Below are 21266 nucleotides of genomic sequence, written 5' to 3' on the forward strand. Positions count from 1 at the left end.
GCTCATGACATTCATAAACAAAATGTTTACCATAAATTTATAAAGGCCTAGACAATTAACAACAGAAACAATTTACCAGTCATTAGTTGATCTTTCCATCTATTTATACAGAAATAGCCTGTACGAGATTCATTATTTATTGGTCACGAACAAGGAACTAGTCCAATGAATCGTGCATATTGGCTTGCAATCAAAATCAAGCCAACAACCACGAATGGATTTTGAGGTATGTGGGTATGGTAATTTTTAGTTAATGAAAGGAACAAAAACGGAAAAGAACCTGGCCGCAACCTATGCACTCATTTTACCCACAAAGTAACATGGCCGGGTATAATGACTGTAATTGAATAAAAGTAATACACTGTACAAGTTGTCACATTGTTATCGTATACTCACATGGATTTGTCCTGCATTTGAGCATTTTCCTTTGGTATTAATCTTTTATCTTTATATCTCTCCCACAGCCCAGTCATGTAGCACGCCCGTCGCCACGCCCAATCTATCTCTTACACCCGACAGTGTATCGTACAATAATGGCGATACCGTCACTTTCAACTGTGCAGTGGACTTCAGTTTGATTGGGGCACCCAGTGCAACATGTATTAACGGGGTCTGGAACTATCCCGTTCCAACGTGTGTCAGTAAGTATTCAGCAAAACCTTTTATCTGTCACTATTTGTAGAGAATTGAGTAAAACGGTTGTTCTATTCAATCGAGCTGAACTAACATTCCTTTAGACACAATCAACGCAAGTGTACATTGTCAAAGACGTTGATAACATTATACAGGCACCCAGTGGTTTCTGATGTTTCTGTCTTTCACATTGTGGACTCCGGTTCGAATCCCAGACAGGATCGTCTTTTCATGTGAATTCTGTTGTTCGGTCCCTGTATGGCTGTATAGGGTTTTTCCCCACGTCTTTTAAAACTAAAACTTCTTCAGAGTCTATAAAAAAGGTTGGTGTGATGTTTCCGTTAGGATGCTTTGCCGACTATTTATAGCAGATCAGGTCTTGGTGACAATGAATCGGAGTTTGTGCTGAACTTATTCGCCATATTATAAAAGAACTCTGGCACAAACAATCTTGTCTCTTTTTATCTTGAGTAGCTTCTTCTTTATTCATCCTTCACCCTTTGGAGTTTCTATATATGATCCGCCTTCTTTTTTCCGTCCTAACTCGTTATTTTTGGTCCTGTTGCGTCCATGTCTATACAGTTCAGAAGTAATTTCTGTGTGCAAGACTTTGTCATTTAAAATATGCCTCCACATTTGCATTAAAAAAGCATTGTGTCTCCTGTAATAATTATCATAGTAGTTAATCTGTTATGGTCCAATATACATTTTTTTTTTTTTTTTTTACCTGTACATTTTTGCAACATGGACAAAAATGCCGAGTTGAAAATGGAATTGAAATAATGTATACAGGGGTATCTGTTTATATTATTGGTTTCATACTGGAACGAGATCGGAACCGCAATCTATTTTTCATGTAGGCCTAGACCTCCTATAGGTTATCTATAACAGTGCGCATTTATAATGCCCTCTTTAACAACATACAAAGCCATCGCGCGGCTACAGTAATCGATTTATTGACGTTCTTTATTGACGCGATAAAGCAGTAATAATGTCTGTTCAACAGACATTAAAGACGGTCAGCTTGAAGGAGATGCTTAACCGACTTTCTGATACAAAATACCATTTACAATCTCACACTTGTCAGTCTACTGACGATGACTAGAGCAAGCTAATTGAAACGTTGATACCAGTTAGAGGGTCTATGTAACTTTTGTAGGACAAAAAACACAATGTCCACAGATTTACACTAAACTTACACTGTTTGAAGATAATGATAGTAGAAAGCTTCCCTGAAAATACTACGTGCTAAAGTGCTGTAGTTTTTAGGAAATGAGTAAAGCAATGTCATGAAAACAATTTTCGTCGCATGAGACTAAAATTATTTTAATCATTTACAAACGTATTTTCATGACATTGTTTTACTCATTTCTCAAAAAACTACAGCACCTCAGTAAGTAAGATTTGAAGGGAAGCTTTACACTATCATTATCTTCAAACCCTGTAAGTTTAATGTAAATCTATGGACTTTTTGAAAAAGTACCCAAATTCTTTAAGAAGTTCACTCACTCCGCGGCAGTAATTTGAAAACGAGAAGACTCCTCGATCCACTTTAAACGAAAGTAGTAGTCCCAACAGATTTCCTACCCTCCGTCCAGGTAGCATGACAATTCTTTTTCAGAATTGAGAAGCCCAAATTCCGAAAATCTACTTACTGCGGTATTAGAAAAGTTTCCCGAATTTAAAAAATCTATACTCCGCGAAATATAGAATATAACAAGACAAATTTCCCTTGAAGACGGTGTACACTATAGGTAATTGTCAAAGACCATTCTTCTCACTTGGTGTTTATCAATTTATACAGAACAAACCTGTGAAAATTTGAGCTCAATTGGTGGTCGAAGTTGCGAGATAATAATGAAAGAAAAAAACATCCTTGTCACACGAAATTGTGTGCTTTCAGATGCTTGATTTTGAGACCTCAATCTTAATCTGAGGTTTCAAAATCAAATTCGTAGAAAATTACCTTTCTCGAAAACTATGTTACTTCAGAGGGAGCCATTTCTATCAAGAAATAGATATATTATGAGGTGTTACCGCAAACCAAAATAAACATTTATATAAATTATCTGTTACTGTTCGCCCTTACGAGGTTATAATAAATAAAATATAAATTCATAACAAGCCAGAAGACGTAGAACAGTTGCCGAGACACATTCTTGATTATTTTATTGTTCAGTAACAATTCATCATTTACCAATTTCCATGAAATAATTAGTTTGTGCACTCACGCATGGGCCTTTTCAGATTGCTATGTTCATCAATCACTAAATTGATTAGTGAGCGCGACCATCACTCATGCACGATAGAGGTTCATTTCTCATGCAATCTTTCCAAGGAACTGCTTCGAATAAGGCTAATGAAAAAAATAAGATATATGTCTACATTATCGTATACAGAGTTTGTGCTTAAAGGCACTGCCGTAGATTTTCACCAACCGTCTGGTCGAGCGGTTAAGAGTACCGGATTCAAGCACTGGTGTTTGATCAGCAGGGTGTGGGTTCGGATCCCGGTCGTGACACTTGCTACATACAGTTGGGGAGGTAGTGCTTTCTGCTCTACCGGCCAGGCTTCGAGTTGATGATACCCAAGCCTACATTCGTATGGACTGTGAAAGGGGTAACCCTGTTTCAGCCCTATGAGTAGGTGGCAACGGCCTCTGGCAAAAATAATTGTAGGCCACACCTTGAAGTGGCATTCAGGCCTTGTGTGTCAGGCGACTTGCATAAAAAAACAAAAAAATTAGGACTAATCCTAGGACTTAGGGACGAGTCAAATTTCGTAACCATAGACGTTTAGGACGCATTGAACCCATAGTCGTAGGACGAGCTATACTCGTCCCAACTTGAGATAGGAATAATCCTAGCATTTCATGAAATTTGGTAACTACTCAAAATACATAATAACAGCATTAAAATTAATTGGTAAAGAGCAAATCAGAGCCGTCGAGTATAAAATGCTGTGAGAATTGGCTCCCTATGGCTTGAGGAACGTGGTTTTTGAGAAAGAGGTAGTTTCTCACTAAAATATTTGAATCGGAAAATGCTTTTAAGCCCCCTTTTCAGGCATCTGAAAGCACACACAATATTGTGCAACAATAAAAAAAAAAAACTCCTCCTTATCTTGCAACTCCGATGACCAATCGAGTAAAACATTTCACAGGTTAGTTATTTGATGCATATGTTGGGATACACCAAGTGAGAATACTGGTCTTTGGCAATTACCTAAGAATTATCCAGTGTCTTTAATAGGCGGTCTGGAGGCTAAGTAGTCTGGCTGCTAAACACGTAATTTTTTTCCGAGGCATGAAAAGGTAAAGCTTTAATATCAAACAAATTCCCTGTAGGGACACGTTGCCTTCACATCTCTCGACATTTTGCTCTTTAGAAATTGCTCCTTGTCCGTTTTATTTAGGAGTTGTTCACACAACCAAGCTTGTTTACGCCTCCGTGGACCGGTTTCCAACTGCGGCCCTTTCCCGAGCCGTTGACCCTACTTCCTCTTGTGTTATAGGTCCTTGGTTTGAATGTGTATACCTACTGACAAAAACACCTTCAGCGTTTTATAATTGGGGAGCAATGATTTAAAAAGAAACATAAACTTGACTTTTTAAAATACAACCAGCGGACGTATTATACGGTCAGCCATTTTTTTAGTAACAAAATTGGTACATCAACATAAGCTGACCGTGTTCGATTAGTAAATTACACACAAACCACAGCATTTCAAGAGTTGTTTGTATGAATCATTATATTCAACTTCTTAAAGGCACTGGGGTCGATTTCGATTTAGGAGACATGCGCCTTTTGGCGATAGTTTTTTTTTTTTTTTTTTTTTTTTTACCCCATTGTTGTTTTACTTTGTTTTCTTAAATATATTTAATGTATGCACACGTGCTTGTAAATGTGATTGCCCGAATAAATATTACTTCAGCAAGAGACTAGTTCTAACGTGGGACTAGTCCTAGGAGATATCAAAAAATTAAGGCTAGTCCTAACTCGTCCTAACTCGAGATAACAGTGTAACTTTTATATATGCAAAAAATAAAAGATCTGAGAAAATGTGGACTCCTTTGGTCATCGAAGTTGCAAGAGAAATAATAAAACAACAACACCTGGTTGCACAAACTTGTGCGCTTTCAGATGCTTAAAGGCAGTGGACACTATTGGTAATTACTCAAAATAATTGTTAGCATAAAACCTTTCTTGGTGATGAGTAATGGGGAGAGGTTGATAGTATAAAACATGGTGAGAAACAGCTCCCTCTGAAATGACATAGTTTTCGTGAAAGAAGTAGTTTTCCACGAATTTGATTTCGAGACCTCAGATTTAGAACTTGAGGTCTCGAAATCAACCATCTAAACGCACACAACTTCGCGTGACAAGGGTGTTTTCTTCTTTCATTATTATCTCGCAACTTTGATGACCGATTGAGCTCAAATTTTCACTGGTTTGTTATTTTATGCATATGTTGAGATACACCAACTGTGAAGGCTAGTCTTTGACAATTACCAATAGTGTCCACTGCCTTTAATAAAAGGCTTCTGGCCTGAAGTACCTTATCATTTGAGTGAGAAACTACCTCTTTTTAAAAAATACATTTAATTCAGAGACAGATGTTTCTCACAAAAATGTGTTATACTACTCACAGCTCTACATTTCTCGATACCAAGTAGGTTGTTATGCTAACAAATATTTTAAGGAATTACCAATTGTGTCCAGTGCCTTTAACTAAATCTTGCCAACCATCAAAACAACGCTTTTTAATAGCCCCGAATCCGAAGGCAGTATGCCTTTTTAAGACGGGTATCTGTGTCCTGTCTAGCCTTTTCTATACACCCGTTTATTCTTGTAATAGAGTCTTCAAAACCAACTAACCACATCAAACCAATGGGAAGTGTGACATCAATCCACTTCAAATCACACCCGCGTAATAGTTTCCATCATTGTAGAAAAGACATGACAATGCAATAAATGGATTGACACGCACAATAGGCCATGTAGACTTTTCTTTCGCGATGTCGCAGCCAGGCCCGTAACTATGGAGGTTGTTGGGGCAGAGATTTCGGGTGCAATTTTTTTTTCTTCTTCAGGATACCATTTTCTTGAATCGATTAAGAAGAAAAACTAATTCCCATTGGGAAAGCAATACGACAGTGGCAATATGACGTTTATTCAATTCTCTTTTTTGAAAATAAACAACGTGAGAATATTATCAATACATCGAAATCAGCAAAATCAAAAGCGGTGCATTAGTGTACAAAAGAGCGAGAGCATGAGGTTGTTAGAGTAAGCCGAGGCTTGTAGAAAACAGCCTATACAAAGACAAACAGCAAATCATCACTAGACGAGGAAAACATACAACATAAACAATGACTTACAAAATGCTGACGACAAAATACAACGAATTTAACTACTATAGGCAAAAAGGAAATAGAAAAGTAGAAGTGAATGATAGAAAAAAAATATTAATATAGATATGAAATTTATTTGTATACAGACGATTGTTCCGATCCGGGAGCTCCGACTGATGGGTCCCAGACAGGTACTCCGACTTTCAAAGCATACACCACCGTCACTTTTCAGTGTGACTCCGGCTTTAGTTTGATTGGTGCTCCGGTCGTTACGTGCATAGACGGATCATGGTCCTTGCCCAATCCAACGTGTTCGGGTAAGCTTTTGTTTCTGGTCGGGTTTTTAGTGGACTGTTTTTGTTTTTATTTGTCTGATTATTTGTAGTGTTAATTTTTTTAGTTAATTCACTTGTACGCTCTTGCTCAGTGAGGGGTGTTTTTTAACAATTATAATCATGGCAAGATGTCTGGCTCGCGTGTAGGCCAACCATTATTTTTATACTTTTTTTTTGTTTTAATATATTTTATTTCATACAACTTCCAACAGCGCAAGCGCCCATTAAAGGGTAGATAAAAAGATGTATAACAATTTCAAAATTAAACACAAATAGATAAAATTAGATTAAATGAGTGAAGGGGTTGGATTGAAAAACTTGCCTTGATAACATATTCTTGAAGGGTTGCATATAATCGTGAATATGAAACAAGTGAGTTTGAATGAAACGAAAAAAACAAATCCTGACTATATTATTTCATGCCGATTTGACAAATTTTGTTATTAAACTTTTCGTTCTGTTTTACATGTTGAATTTCACCTTTGAACAGCCGACTGCGGCGACCCTGGCACACCCGCCTCTGGTTCCCAGGTGGGCACCCCGTCCTATCTACTAGGCACCACGGTGGAATTTCAATGTGAAAGTGGGTACGATCTTATTGGTGCCTCCGTCATCAGCTGTGAAGGGGGTTCGTGGAGCCGCGATGTGCCTACATGTCTAGGTTGGTATCTCTTCTTTTCTGTCATTTTTCCATTTTCTTCTTTCGATTTACGCGCCAACTTCGAATAAGTAGGGCACACCTGTTTTTAGGTAGAAATATTTCCACAGCATCTAGTAATAAAAACATCATTACAAAAAGTGGTTTAAACAAAGCCGTCACTTATGGATCTTGGGGGAAACGGGAAAGTGATGAAAAACAGATGCGAGTAAAACGAAGGCGTACGGAAATCTGTGTATAGGGCAGCCGTCGATTTCACCAAACTCGTCCTACTAAGGATGGGTTCAATGCGTCCTAAATTTGATACGGAACTGAACTCGTCCTAAAGTCCTTAGATTAATCCCAAGTTAGGAAGAGTTTGGTGAAGTCGACGGCTGCCCTTGCCAAAGTCTGGATCAGTTTCAATTTCATTTCAAACTGACACTCAATTTTTATTATTTTACTAAACAGCTAACTGCGTTGATCCTGGTACCCCTGGCAATGGTGCACAATCGGGCTCCTACGGCAATGGTGGTGTGGTAACATTTACGTGCAATGCAGATTTCACTCTGGTTGGTGCAAGTGCAATAACATGTTCGGATGGAAGTTGGAGTAATAGCATACCTACGTGTGAAGGTAAGACAACGAAATAAACATAATGTGGTTTCTTATTATTGCGCGCATATCCGTCAGTCACAGACGCTCATGGCGCTTTAAAGGCCTGTTTATAGTCGGTCGCGCGATGGTCGCGCGACGGAAGACTTGCGCGCAATCCTAAAGGCCGAGTTATAGTCGGTCGCGCGATGGTCGGGCGTCGGAAATCTGGACACGCGATCATAAAAAGACACGGTTTTTAGGCCTCAGTCTTAGGATTGCGCGCAAGATTTCCGTCGCGCGACCATCGCGCGACCGACTATAAACCGGCCTTAAGACTGAGGCCTAAAAACCGTGTCTTTTTATGATCGCGCGTCAAGATTTCCGACGCCCGACAGTTTTCTCCGGCAAGGTATGTAGGCATACGTTTGAATTATGAAATCACCCTTTTTTCATAGCATCATGTAATGGTTTGCTGCCAATCAAACCAGGAACACCGGGGCGAGCCCATTCTATTTTCGAAGTGCACTGGGTTCCTTACGTGTACAACACACGGGACCAACGGCCTAACGTCCCGTCATAATGACGAATCAATGATTAAGTGTCTTGCTTAAGGGCTCGAATCCCCACTCTATTGATAAAAAAAAATAAAAAAAAACAGAGTTGGGATTCGGTGCTCTTAACCGCTCGGCAACAACACCTCCATAAAGGAGATTTACAAATCAGAAATCGTATGCTCAAAAAAAGGGTGTTCAAACTAATTTTACATCTTTCCAACGGCTATTTAATTTAAGTACCGGGGCCTCGATATAACAGATGGTTGTGTGGATCTAAGAAAATTACCCAGGCCGGACGTAAGATTTTACCTCGGTCACAAACAAGGTGTAATTTTCGCCCAAAGTCCCTCTTTTCATACCAAGAGTCCAATAACAAACTGCTTTTATAGACCATGTAAACTTTGTTTACAATAAATGTGACCTTGTACATTCTTTGAGTATTTTTGGCAGGCACAATACTGCACAGGTCATAATGGGAAAGTTTACATTTTGTGTCATAATTTCTACATAAATCCAATAATTATGAAAGTAAAAGTTTGACAAGTTTTGAGATGTGCCCTCTTTCATCATGTCAAAAATTGATAAATAAGAATTTGACAGTGCAATCTCCATAAAGTATAAGTTATTTATGTTTTATTCCTCTAGGCAATGTACAAATCGTGCCTGCAGGAAGTCCGGACTCTGTGGCTCCTTTGTAAACATGTGATGTCACATGTCATATCGTCTATTGCAATTGCACATTGACGTTTATTCCATACTCTTTTTGGACAAATAATTCAATATAAGAATTTATCAGCGCATAGAAAAGCGTATCTAAGTATACAACATTAATTTATTGTTAAAAAGCAAATAATAAAAAAATAACTACGAATGAACTCTGTACAAGAGAGGAGCGAGAGCATGGGGCTGTTAGGGTAAACCGATGCTTATAGAATAATAATAATATATGTTTTCTCGGTCAATTTCGGAAAAGAGCAGCCAATTTAACCACCAAGCTATTCTATTTCGCGCAAAATCGAATGCTACTTAAAAGGGTCATTCGATTTCGTTTTGGGATTAGTCAAATGTAATGTTGCGTCATTCGAATTAACAAAATAATCATTCAATTTAACAATTCATCAAATCAGCATTCATATTCGCAGACGCTTCTTGAGGCGTGTGTGTCACAAAAAAGAATGACGCTACGCTAAATTGAACAGAGTGCTTAAGGAACTTGACTCGACCCTAAACGAAATTGAATGGCCGAATTCTGAATTTGAAACGCAGTAACAACTGGAAAAGCAAAACAGCTGCCGAATTTGACCGAGAAAACCTATAATAATAGCTAGTTTTTATACAGCGCTTTTCACACCGAAGGGCGTCCCAAAGCGCTTCACAGTCTTTAGTAAGGCAAACAAACAAATAGCGAATAACGAAACAAAGACAAGACAAACATTGCAAAATGCTGACGACAAAATAAAAAAAAACTATGACCAGGCTAACTGAATACGACGAAGTTAAAATAGATAACAACAAATCAGTGTACAAAGAGAAAAGTTGACTCCAACAAAAGAACACCTGTTGACAAAACATTCTTTCAAGCTAACATTTCGCTATCTCATCCCTCAGCGGACTGCGTCGATCCCGGTTCTGTGGTAAACGGCAGAAAGTTTGGTGGCTACACCAATGGCGACACCCTGTCGTTCCAATGCGATACTGATTACTCTCTCGTGGGAGCTCAAAACATAACCTGCCGGAGTGGTGCGTTTGACGGTGTGCTGCCGGTATGTTACGGTAAGTAAAAACAAGGGTAGGAAGAAATCTACATAACAGTTCAGCTTTTGGACTAGAACAAACCCAAGAAAACAGATAGGTTGAACTTTTACAGTTACATACAAGGTTTGTGCTACGGTGCTCTGCAGTTGTCCAAGAAAAATCTTTCCACCGGAGATTCTGTCCACCTTAAGGGAAATTAACGTGAGTTGGAGGAGGATTATTCAAAAGAGGGCGGTATCAGAAATCGTTTGTACCATGCAGTTCGCCGTTTGAGGTGACATAACCTCCTGCCACACCGTCGTAAGTAAAACAATGGTAGAAAGAAATAGTAAATGAAAGAATCATCCACCCATTACAGCTTTTGGATTAAAACTAAGAAAAGCAGACAGACAACCAGTTTAGTAGATGGAAATTTGAGTAGACTCCCATAAATGGCCTACCGTGTTTGTCGACGAGGTAAAAGGAAAACCACGCAGTTTCGAGTGATACTTGTGTGGATCATTACATTCTACTTTTACAAACGCTTTTCAAAGACCAACTCGACCGATCCAAAGCAACGTGTTCCTTTAACCACAAATAAACCCTTTGTTATAGATTCGAGATCTGCAAATCCCTTAGATAATTACGCCTCTACAAGATTATCAGAGGGGCTTCGCTCATACCTAATGATTTGTCACATCAACGCTCCCTGACTTGTCTGTGAGTTAAAGCCTCATTAATATAATCTCCTCGGTGATGTGTCAAGGGGAATTAACTTGCCACAATAATAATTCGGCTTATAGCGTCTTTAAAATTTAGTTTGCAGTTTTGGTAATTACCCAAAATAATTGTTTGAAAATGGTTTAATGAACCCTTTTCGTGTATATTTTTTCCCCCAGCTGATTGTGTTGATCCTGGTACCCCAGAGTCTGGTAGCCAGTCTGGTACCTACGCCCATGCAGACATCGTCACGTTCTCATGCATTTCGGGTTTCGAGCTACTAGGTGCATCACAGATCACGTGTGATGCTGGCTCGTGGAGTAATGGTCTACCAACTTGTTTGGGTAAGACGGCCTGTATGGTTCGAGGCAATTTCTCCTTGGTCAAGTGCATCCTATGAAGAAGTTATAAGTTATAAATAGGGGCACCAAGGCAATGACCAGGGACCATGGAGGCAATCGCCTTCGTTGCCTTTATGCTAGGCTTATGGTAAGAAAGTGATTATAAATATAAAATAAAGTTAATGAAGTTTCCGGATCTAGATTTTTTGTATTTAATTTCAGTTCAAAATGTCATATCTTTCCATTTCGAAAAGTACACAACTTTGGAGGCATAAGTCTTAACAAGCCCAGGGTTGTAGTTAGTGGGGTGCCTTTAAAACAAGAAAAACAAAACATAAAAAATAAACCTAATTAATTTATGGACAAATTAAATTAGACCATTTTTTTTACAAAACAAAGATATACATGGGGACCATAATCTGACATGAAAGAAGTTGGGATAAAGTGAGGACTTAAAACTGCACTGGAGTAAGCAAGGGATAGTATCGTTTTTTAAATTGTTTATTAAATGAGACTTATAAAGAAGTGGAGATGGGCAGATCACCTACCAAGGAGGTATGACAACCATGACAACAGCTAGATGGGCATGCGAAACAACCAACTGAACGTCAACAAACCGAATAGGAAAAAGAGTAGGACAAAACAAGACAGGGAGATGAACTCAGTACATATATGGGGCATTGATTGGCAATAGACAGCTCAGGATAGAGTGAAATGGAGAATTGCATTATACATCATGCAGTAGAGTAAATTAGGCTAACAAAAAGACAAAGGGTGTTTTTCCAAAGCTACAATGCCCCACAAAAGATTGCTGAACAAAGTTCCAGTGTAGCCATAAACATTTAAAGCCAACACATTTCAATCTGATATTTTTCTTGCAGCCAATTGTACTGATCCAGGAACACCAGAGTTTGGCAGCCAGACAGGAAACTACGGAAACTCTGAAGTTCTCTTCTTCAACTGTTCAGATGGCTATACCCTGGTCGGTGCCGACCAAATAACATGTGCCAACGGTGATTGGAGTAACAGTGTGCCAGTCTGCAAAGGTAATAACTAATATGAAACCCCCCTCTTAGTACTCAAGACATGACCCATCAATAAACTGTAAGGCCTGTATGCTTCGTTTTTGAAAGGGCTAGGGCACCAAGGCATTTTCTCCTCTAACCCTATTGCCAGTTTCTACTGGAGCATTTCAAGAGCACCAAGGCAATTACCATGAGGCAAGGAGGAAATCACCTTCCCAGGCCTGAATTAAATAACCTGTGAGGTATCTAGCATGGGTTATAGGGTCGAACCCACTCAAACCATTCCATCTAGCATGTTTCAGTTTTTTCCCGAAGACTTTTGGTTTTTCTCAATTTAAAAATTAGGAATTTTTTTTATTCAACCTTGGGAATGTAGATACTGCCTCTTACTCCATATCGAAATTCTAGGTATGCTAATTGGGTTTCCAAACCATAGTTGGCAAACAAGGGAATGGGGATCCTCCTCTTATAAGGGTCAACAAACACTGACCTCAAACTCTAAATACGTCCAGATCAGAATTGACCCGGACCCAGGCACTTTGACCCATTGTGGGGTCAATGTGACCCAGAATCAGAGTCAATATGGCCCAAAAAGGTCCAAAATGATGCAAAATCTAAGGTAGATTAAATTGTTTAAATCCGGCTCGGCCCAGAGTCCGGATCAACTGTGACCTTAGATTTTTTAGAGTGCAGTTTTAAAAGCGGTTTGAAATATTGCTACCAAAGGAGACTGCTTAGGAAAAAAGTCTGGTAATGTTATTTGCAATTATTTAGAAATGTGTCAATGAGTGCTATAGAACATAGAGTACAGATCAATGTTTCTAAAAGTATTTTCTTATAGCTTTTCAAAGCATATTTACCTCTGTTAGAACATTTTAACCAAAGTTGGTTGTGATTGGGTTCACATTCAAATGTCTGTCTTTACAATCTTATTTATCCCAGCTAACTGCGTTGATCCTGGCACACCAGCGTTTGGAAGTCAAACAGGGACGTACAAACATTCTGATGTCCTCTTCTTCAACTGTACGGTAGGCTACGACCTGATTGGAGCTGATCAACTAACTTGTAACAATGGAGTATGGACCAACGACATACCAACCTGTCAATGTAAGAAGAATTCCTGCCAATTGAACATTTTTCCCCCATTTGTTATGAAAACAACCCGAACAACGCGAAACAAATTCACAAACGAGGACCTATAGGTCTTTCTTGTCAAGCTTATTTCCTCAATACTATCATGGCGCACACCATGAACTCTTCTTTGTTGTCAGTTTGTAGGTTAAACAAACAATTTTCAGCAGACTATTTTGAAAGTGCTTTTTAAGATGACATAGTTATGTATGTAGCCACTATAAACATTTAAATTAACACCTCTCTTGTTATCTTATCCACAGTCAATTAAGAGTACTGAAATAATTAATCCTGACAGTCCAATTACTTGGTATTTTCTCATGACTAGACGTGCAGCCGCCGCTTGAGCCAACAGTAGCCCCAACACCTGCCGTTAATGAGTTGACTACCATTGACAGTCTGACCACATCAGCAGTAGAGGTTGTTGCAACTACTAAAGAAGAGTCAACAACTAAAGAAGCTACCACAGCAGAGTCAACCACTATAGAAGCTGAAGATGAATCAACTACAGTGGTAGTACAAGATTCTACAACCCTTGAAACGGAAGTTGAAGTCACAACAGAAGCCCCAGAACAAGAGTCAACTACTCAAACAGAACTTGACACAACTACATCTGCAGAAGAAGAGTCAACAACCCTTGAAACTGAAGTTGAATCAACTACAGTGGTAGTAGAAGAGTCAACAACCCTTGAAACTGAAGTTGAAGCCTCAACAGAAACCCCAGAACAAGAATCAACTACTCCTGAAACAGAAGCTGAATCAACTACAGTGGTAGTAGAAGAGTCAACTACCCTTGAAACTGAAGTTGAAGCCTCAACAGAAACCCCAGAGCAAGAATCAACTACTATTGAAACAGAAGCTGAATCAACTACAGTGGTAGTAGAAGAGTCAACAACTCCGGAAGCAGAAGGTGAAGTAACTACAGCAATAGACCAGGAATCAACAACTGCTGAAGTAGAGGATGACTCAACTACCGACAGTGAGACAGAGAACTTCACAACTGAGAATCCATCAGACGAGATCACTACGGAAACTGACTTCACCATTCTCCCCGAACAACCGTTTACAACAGATGTGGACACAACTGAAAGTCAAACTAACAGACCACCAAGACCACCGATGTTATTCTGCCCACCACTATGGCTCCATGTGCATGGCATGTATCGGAAAAAATACAAACAAGGGGATAAGGTCAGCTTCTCCTGTAAACCTGGTTTTACAGTTGTGGGCCCCAAGTGGATTGTCTGTTATGATGGGGAGTGGAGTGGTCCAGTGCCTGAATGCATACGTGAGTACCATTTTCAGACTAGAGAGCTGTATTCCATTAGTTTGCCAAGCTGGAACTCTCCACTACATCTTAGATCTTGTCTTTGTGCCACAAAATTCAAATCTCCTCTCAAAACTTATCTTACATCACTGGCTTTCAAGGACTAGTTTTGATTTGTCTGTTCTTTTCTTTTCTTTTGGGTTTTACTGCACCTTGAACACCCCGCTGGGTGGATATGTTCACATTACAAGTCTTTTTTTATTTATTTTTTATTAAGCTGTGACAGCCCAAACTATTATAATAGCTAGAAATATTATCCGTAGTTCGTCATGACAGAACATTTCAAAACTTGTAATTTTGGCTTCTAGAAAAAAATAACTGCTTACCCTACTCACTTTAATTTTCAATTTAATCATGCGTACTCTGAATTCTATTTTACAGCCTCTTGTGAATATGTTCCCCCTGCTCCTGAACATGGCGAGAGTCAATTCATACCATCTGAACGTCATCCTTGGGACGGCTTCAATTGGGAGAACTTACCACACCATAATCCATTGGAAGAACTATTTCCAGACTTGGACCTTGCTTGGAGTCGAACCCTACTTCGCGTCTTTTTGAGCTTGCAAGATGGTCGACTCACATGGGTTGAGATATTCAAGCTGTTCTTAAATGGAATTCATCTCCGGCATGAAAACTGGCCGTGGAGTGCCGAGACACCTCTAGATCTTCCCAACATTCCATGGGCAGAGTTGCACCGGTTGATGCCAAATGGCATTCCACTCGGAGATGGTAGTTACTTCGGATGGACTGAAATGTTTCTACAATTCCCAGATGGGGTTCCCTTTGGAGGTGATCTCCCATGGATGATGCCTGGGAAAGGGAGTCAAGGTGGAATGTCTTGGGAATCCGAATACCTGAGCAGTGTTTTTCCTGGAGATGAAGACGATGACAGTGTTGGTACGATTCCTTCTGAGGAGCTTCCATGGGAAAGTATGCTTCAGATGTTCTTCCAGTGGCTTTCAACTGAGTTGGGTGATTCTAGTCTCCTTCCTGGTGGGGCAGGTGGTGGTGTGATACCTGGCGATGGTGATGGTTCAATTGATCCCACAACTGTTGGAATAGCAACGCTCCTCGAACTCCTAAATGGGCAAATTCCATCCATAGATTTCGGAACTATTCCATGGCAGCAACTGTTGAGCCTGTTTCCCGATGGACTCTCATTCGCGGACGGACAGATTTCATGGGACCTAATTCTCCAGGTGTTTAACTTTTTGGGTGGCTCTGGGAATGTGATGCCTTGGAGTGGTGAAATAAGCGATGGTTTCTTCAATACAGGAGGTTTCGTCGTGACATGGGAAGACCTGTATCAATTAACTCCACAAGGTATTCCATTGGGAGACACTACAATTCCGTGGGAAGTCCTTTTCGCATTGTATCCAGATGGTCCTCCACCTCTAGACGACTGGTCACAGTTCATACCAACTGGTGGATTCGTTTTGCCTGGTGGTGGGTCCGGCAGTAATGACGTAACTCCCTGGAGTGGTGTAGTACCTGTGGGCTACCTAGACTTTGGAGATGGCATCATTACATGGGAAAATGTGTACCTATACTTACCAGATGGAATTCCAGTCGGAGACAAAACTGTACCATGGGAAAAGGTATTCGAGGCGTTTCCAGATGGGCCGCCAGCAACTGAAACTTTATACAGCTTTTTAGCCACTGCTGTAGAAGATGACAGAGAAGAAATATCCCCCTGGAGTGGTGTAGTACCTGTGGGCTACCTAGACTTTGGAGATGGCATCATTACATGGGAAAACGTGTACCTTTACTTACCAGATGGAATTCCAGTCGGAGACAAAACTGTACCATGGGAAAAGGTATTCGAGGCGTTTCCAGATGGGCCTCCAGCAACTGAAACTTTATACAGCTTTTTAGCCACTGCTGTAGAAGATGACAGAGAAGAAATATCCCCCTGGAGTGGTGTAGTACCTGTGGGCTACCTGGACTTTGGAGATGGCATCATTACATGGGAAAACGTGTACCTATACTTACCGGATGGAATTCCTGTTGGAAACAAAACTGTACCATGGGAAAAGGTATTCGAGGCGTTTCCAGATGGGCCTCCAGCAACTGGAACTTTATACAGCTTTTTAGCCACTGCTATAGAAGATGACAGAGTTGACATAACTCCTTGGAGCGGTGTAGTACCTGTGGGCTATCTAGACTTTGGAGATGGCATCATTACATGGGAAAACGTGTACCTTTACATACCAGATGGAATTCCTGTCGGAAACAAAACAGTACCATGGAAAAATGTATTTGAGGCGTTTCCAGATGGGCCTCCAGCAACTGAAACTTTATACAGCTTTTTAGCCATGGCGGCTCAAGGAGATAGTATGATTCCCGAAGATGACAGTGCAGCAGTAAGTCCCTGGAGTGGTGTCATACCTATAGGTTACCTGGACATTGGGGATGGTAGCTTAACGTGGGAAACGCTGTTCCAAGGTCTACCGAAAGGTTTTCCATTTAGAAATGGAACCATTCCATGGGGAAAAATATTTATAGCTTTTCCAAATGGTCCACCACCAGTTGAAGATTTGTTGATGTTTTTAAGGATGTTTCAAGCAGGGAATGATATGAATCTTGGAGATGACATCGATGATGTCCGAGGAGTTCCATGGAGTGGCGTCATACCTAGAGGTTACCTAGACATTGGGAATGGTAATGTTACATGGGAGGACCTTTACCAGCGAATACCAGAAGGCCTTTCATTTTTTAATTATACGGTCCCGTGGGAATCCTTGTTCAATACATTTCCAGTGGGCCCGCCACCGATTGAGGACTTGTTAAACTTTTTCAGGATGGCTCAAGCAGGCAGTGGTGAAGTCCCGGTAAGACCATGGCGTGGTGTTATACCAGTAGGTTACCTTGGTATTGGGGACGGTAATGTAACATGGGAGGACCTCTACCAACGTAAACCAGATGGCCTTTCATATGGAAACTATACGGTCCCATGGAAAAGGATGTTTAAAACATTTCCAGATGGTCCACCATCAGTCGAAATTTTGCTGTTCTTCCTCAGAATGGTCCAAGAAGGAAGTGGTATGACTACTGAAGAAATTCCAGTAAGACCGTGGAGTGGTGTAATACCTGAAGGGTACTTGGATATCGGGGACGGTACTCTAACATGGGAGAGCCTCTATCAGCGCATACCAGATGGCATTCCATTTTTAAATTATACAGTCCAATGGAGAACCTTGTTCAAAATATTTCCAGATGGCCCGCCACCGATTGAAGACTTGTTGAACTTTCTCAGGATGGCTCAAGCAGGCAGCGGTGAAGTCCCAGTAAGACCTTGGCGTGGTGTTATACCTGAAGGTTACTTGGATATCGGGAATGGTAATGTTACGTGGGAGGACCTCTACCAGCGGCTACCAAATGGCCTTCCATTTAGAAACTACACAATTTCATGGAAAAGATTATTCACAACATTTCCAGATGGTCCTCCGACTGTTCAAGAGCTGGTCAGACTGGTTATGAGAAGAATGACTCCTGGCAGAGCAGAGGACAGTGAAGAAATGCAGAGTTCATGGAGTGGTATAGTTCCACAGGGCTTGTTGAATTTAGGGGATGGCAGATTGACATGGGAAGAGCTTTATCAGGCAATGCCAGAGGGTCTTCAAATTGGGAACTATACCTTTCCATGGAAGTTGTTATTTATGATGTTTCCAAATGGACCGCCACCTCCTGAGGATTGGTTGGAGCTTGCACAGGAGGTAAGCGTGGGTCATGTTGCCTCAATTGATGAGACTCTGGATCAACAGAATGGAGGAGAAACCACCAGTGCTATAGCTCCATGGACAGGCCTGATCCCTCAGGGATTACTCAATATTGGAGATGGTAGTATAACATGGGAAGATCTTGCTCTACTGATGCCAGACGGTCTGCAATTTGGAAATAATAACGTTGCATGGGGAGTCCTGTTTATGATGTTTCCAAATGGTCCTCCACTTGATGCTGCTGATTGGTCAGGTTTTTCACCACTTAGTCAGGCTGGTAATAATAATCCTCTGCAAGAAGTGATAGGACATATTGAGTCGTTTCCATGGGCAGAACTTCTGGATGTAGTCGTACCTTGGTTGCCATTTGGAGATGCTTTAAACGTTGAAACTCCAGGAGACCAAGGGGGTTCTGGAGTGGAAGCACCTTGGACAGGGGTTGTTCCACCAGAACTTTTTAATTTTGGAGATGAAACTTTGACTTGGGAACAGCTAATGCAGATTATGCCAAATGGTATACCTTTTGCTGATGGAATCATTACATGGGAAGCTTTGGTTGAGCTCTTTCCATCTGGAATACCTTCTGAACTTCAAGAGTGGCCATGGGCATTCGAAATGGCTCCCCATGGTGGTTATGAATCGTCTAGCAGTCACAGCAGTGTATCTGGAAATCCAAATCAGTTAGCAGAGGTAATTCAACCGCTTCTTGACCACTTGTGGAGCGGCCAAATAGTGATTGATTTAATATCGCACTTTGGAGCAGGTGAAGTACCTTGGGAACCAATGGCCTTACTCTTCCCGAATGGCATTTCTTTTGGAGAGGGGGTACTGTCATGGGAAGTACTGAAAGAGATGTACGAAAGCAGTATTCAACCAGGAGAAGGTGGAATGGTGCCCGGCAATGGAGGCGGAAGTGCAATGAGACCAGAAAATGGAGAGGAAAGTGGTATGAGGCCTGGCAGTGGAAATGGTAATGGAACAGGACCTGGGAACGGTATGATACCTGACAACGGGAATGGCATGATGCCAGATGGCGGAGGTGGCATGGGGCCTGGAGACAAAGATGAAAATGCACCGAACTTCTGCGTCAGGCTGCCTTTCGGTAAATTTTCACCATCACGACGCGGAGGAGGGGGTGGTTTGATGCCAGAAGATGGTAATGGCATGATGCCAGATGGTGGAATTGACATGATGCCAGATGGTGGATTTGGCATGATGCCAGAAGATGGTAGTGACATGATGCCAGATGGTGGAATGGGCATGATGCCTGGTGGAACGGGCATGATGCCAGACGGTGGAACAGGCATGATGCCAGACAGTGGAACGGGCATGATGCCAGACGGTGGAACGGGCATGATGCCAGATGGAGGAACGGGCATGATGCCAGACGGTGGAATGGGCATGATGCCAGACGGTGGAATGGGCATGATGCCAGATGGAGAAATGGGCATGATGCCAGAAGATGGGATTGGCATGATGCCAGAAGATGGGATTAATGGAATCCACAATGCCTGGAGAAGAGCACCTGCGGAAGGCGATTCAGTGAAATACTCATGTTCACATGGCTTTGTGATGATCGGAACACCCTTGCTAACCTGCACATGTCAAGGAGTCTGGGATAATCTACCACCCAGGTGTAAAGGTATCTAAACTTTTTGACACTTATAATGTGTGCGAATTTAATTTCGGAAGAATAATATAATTAGTTATCCAGAAATTTAGCTTAAATCCATATGAAAATCTGGCATTTTTTGTTGACTTGTCTTGATCTTGTTTGGAGTGATAGCATTTTTATTTACTTTACCAAATGTAAATTTTGAGCGCAACTCTGCCACATTACCTACTAATGTAAACCAACTTAAATATGGTTGTTATTCCACGTAGGTGTGTTCACCACAACAACTACCCCAGGTTACACCCAGCCAATTGCAGAGCTGACAACAATAGATACACCACAAGGTAAGCTTCTAGTCATCCAGTGAATTTCAATGTATGTATATTTTTATAAAACAGTCATACGCCTAAAATTGAATCCAAGACACCGAAAGCAATTGCCGTAGAGCCCTATGCTTTTTGATGTAGTGCCCTTTAGAGTTTCAGTACAAATTTACTTTTTCCTCAAAGAAGAAAAGCATTACATAGAGATAACTGGTGTGAGTTGCCAGAGGAAAAGGATATCACTATTCTGGCCTCTTTCTATAATGAAGGTCTCCCATAATGATGTAATGTATAATGTTATCTAATTGACCAAAATGAGAGAAAATATTTAGAGCATTTGTTCTGTCTGTCTTTTCAAATTTTGATAAGCGAGTGTCATTTATCATTTATATTTGCAGACCCATGCTCTTCAAACCCTTGTGCTGAGAGAGCAAACAGTCAATGCATTTCCGAAGGTGGAGCTTTCAAATGCCCCTGCCTACTATCTTTCTCCGAGTCCAATGGCCAGTGTACTGGTAAGAGAAGCTTTGCATTTTTTCCAAGTATCTTTCCTGAAGGGTTTTCAAGAGTAATTATTAGGCAATGGGTTGTTCCGTTAATTCCTGTACATGTTACACTGCTAAACGACTCAAATACTGGAGCATAGCCAGAGGCCAGTAATTTTCATGTCAGGCCACTAAACTTTTGACCAGATGCAAGTCAGATGGTCTTGCGTTTTTTAATAGAAGAATAACCCAACACCTCACTGACGGATGATGCCCACGCCTACATTCGTGTGTACCGTATCCGTATGGACTTTAAAGGGGGTAACCCTGTTTCAGAACCAGAAGTATGTGGCAACGGCACAAAGTAGATTGTAGCCCACACCTTGAAGTGGCCTCTAGGCATTGTGTGTCTGGCGACTTGACTAAAAATAAACATTTTAAAGAATGGGTGTTTTCCATTTTGTCCACAAATTGTTTTGCATTGACGGTGTATTGGGCTGCATTGGTAAGTTATGGACATTTAATCCATTGTGGTGTCTGCTTCACTCACATTTTATTCAATTGTATACACAACAAATCTGTAGCAATTGCTAATATAATTATTATGTTCCCATTCCAGAATCAAAAGCATTCAGTGGCAATCTCAGAGTGACTGGGTTAGGCGGTCAGGGAGTTGAGTTTAGTGAGGAACTGGCAGATCCGTCCACAGAGGCTTTCCAGATGCTTGCTCAGGGCAT

At 40.9% G+C, this 21266-nt stretch overlaps 1 protein-coding gene and 1 long non-coding RNA gene across 2 annotated transcripts in view; one reads left to right on the plus strand and one right to left on the minus strand.

Annotated features, from left to right (window-relative positions):
* LOC117288457 (WD repeat-containing protein 49-like) overlaps positions 1-481 on the minus strand; it is a 50253-nt gene extending 49772 nt beyond the window's left edge. The window contains exon 1 of the mRNA XM_033769327.1: positions 397-481. The gene's annotated coding sequence lies outside the window, so the exon portion shown is untranslated. The remainder of the gene's footprint in view (positions 1-396) is intronic.
* A 19149-nt stretch (positions 482-19630) lies between these two features.
* Positions 19631-20460, plus strand: LOC117288458. Its single transcript, XR_004518882.1, has 3 exons — positions 19631-19748; positions 19991-20065; positions 20443-20460. It is a non-coding gene; the product is annotated as an uncharacterized LOC117288458 (long non-coding RNA).
* The last annotated feature ends 806 nt before the right edge of the window (positions 20461-21266 follow it).

Source organism: Asterias rubens, chromosome 3, assembly GCF_902459465.1.
Source record: "Asterias rubens chromosome 3, eAstRub1.3, whole genome shotgun sequence".
Lineage (NCBI taxonomy): Eukaryota > Metazoa > Echinodermata > Asteroidea > Forcipulatida > Asteriidae > Asterias > Asterias rubens.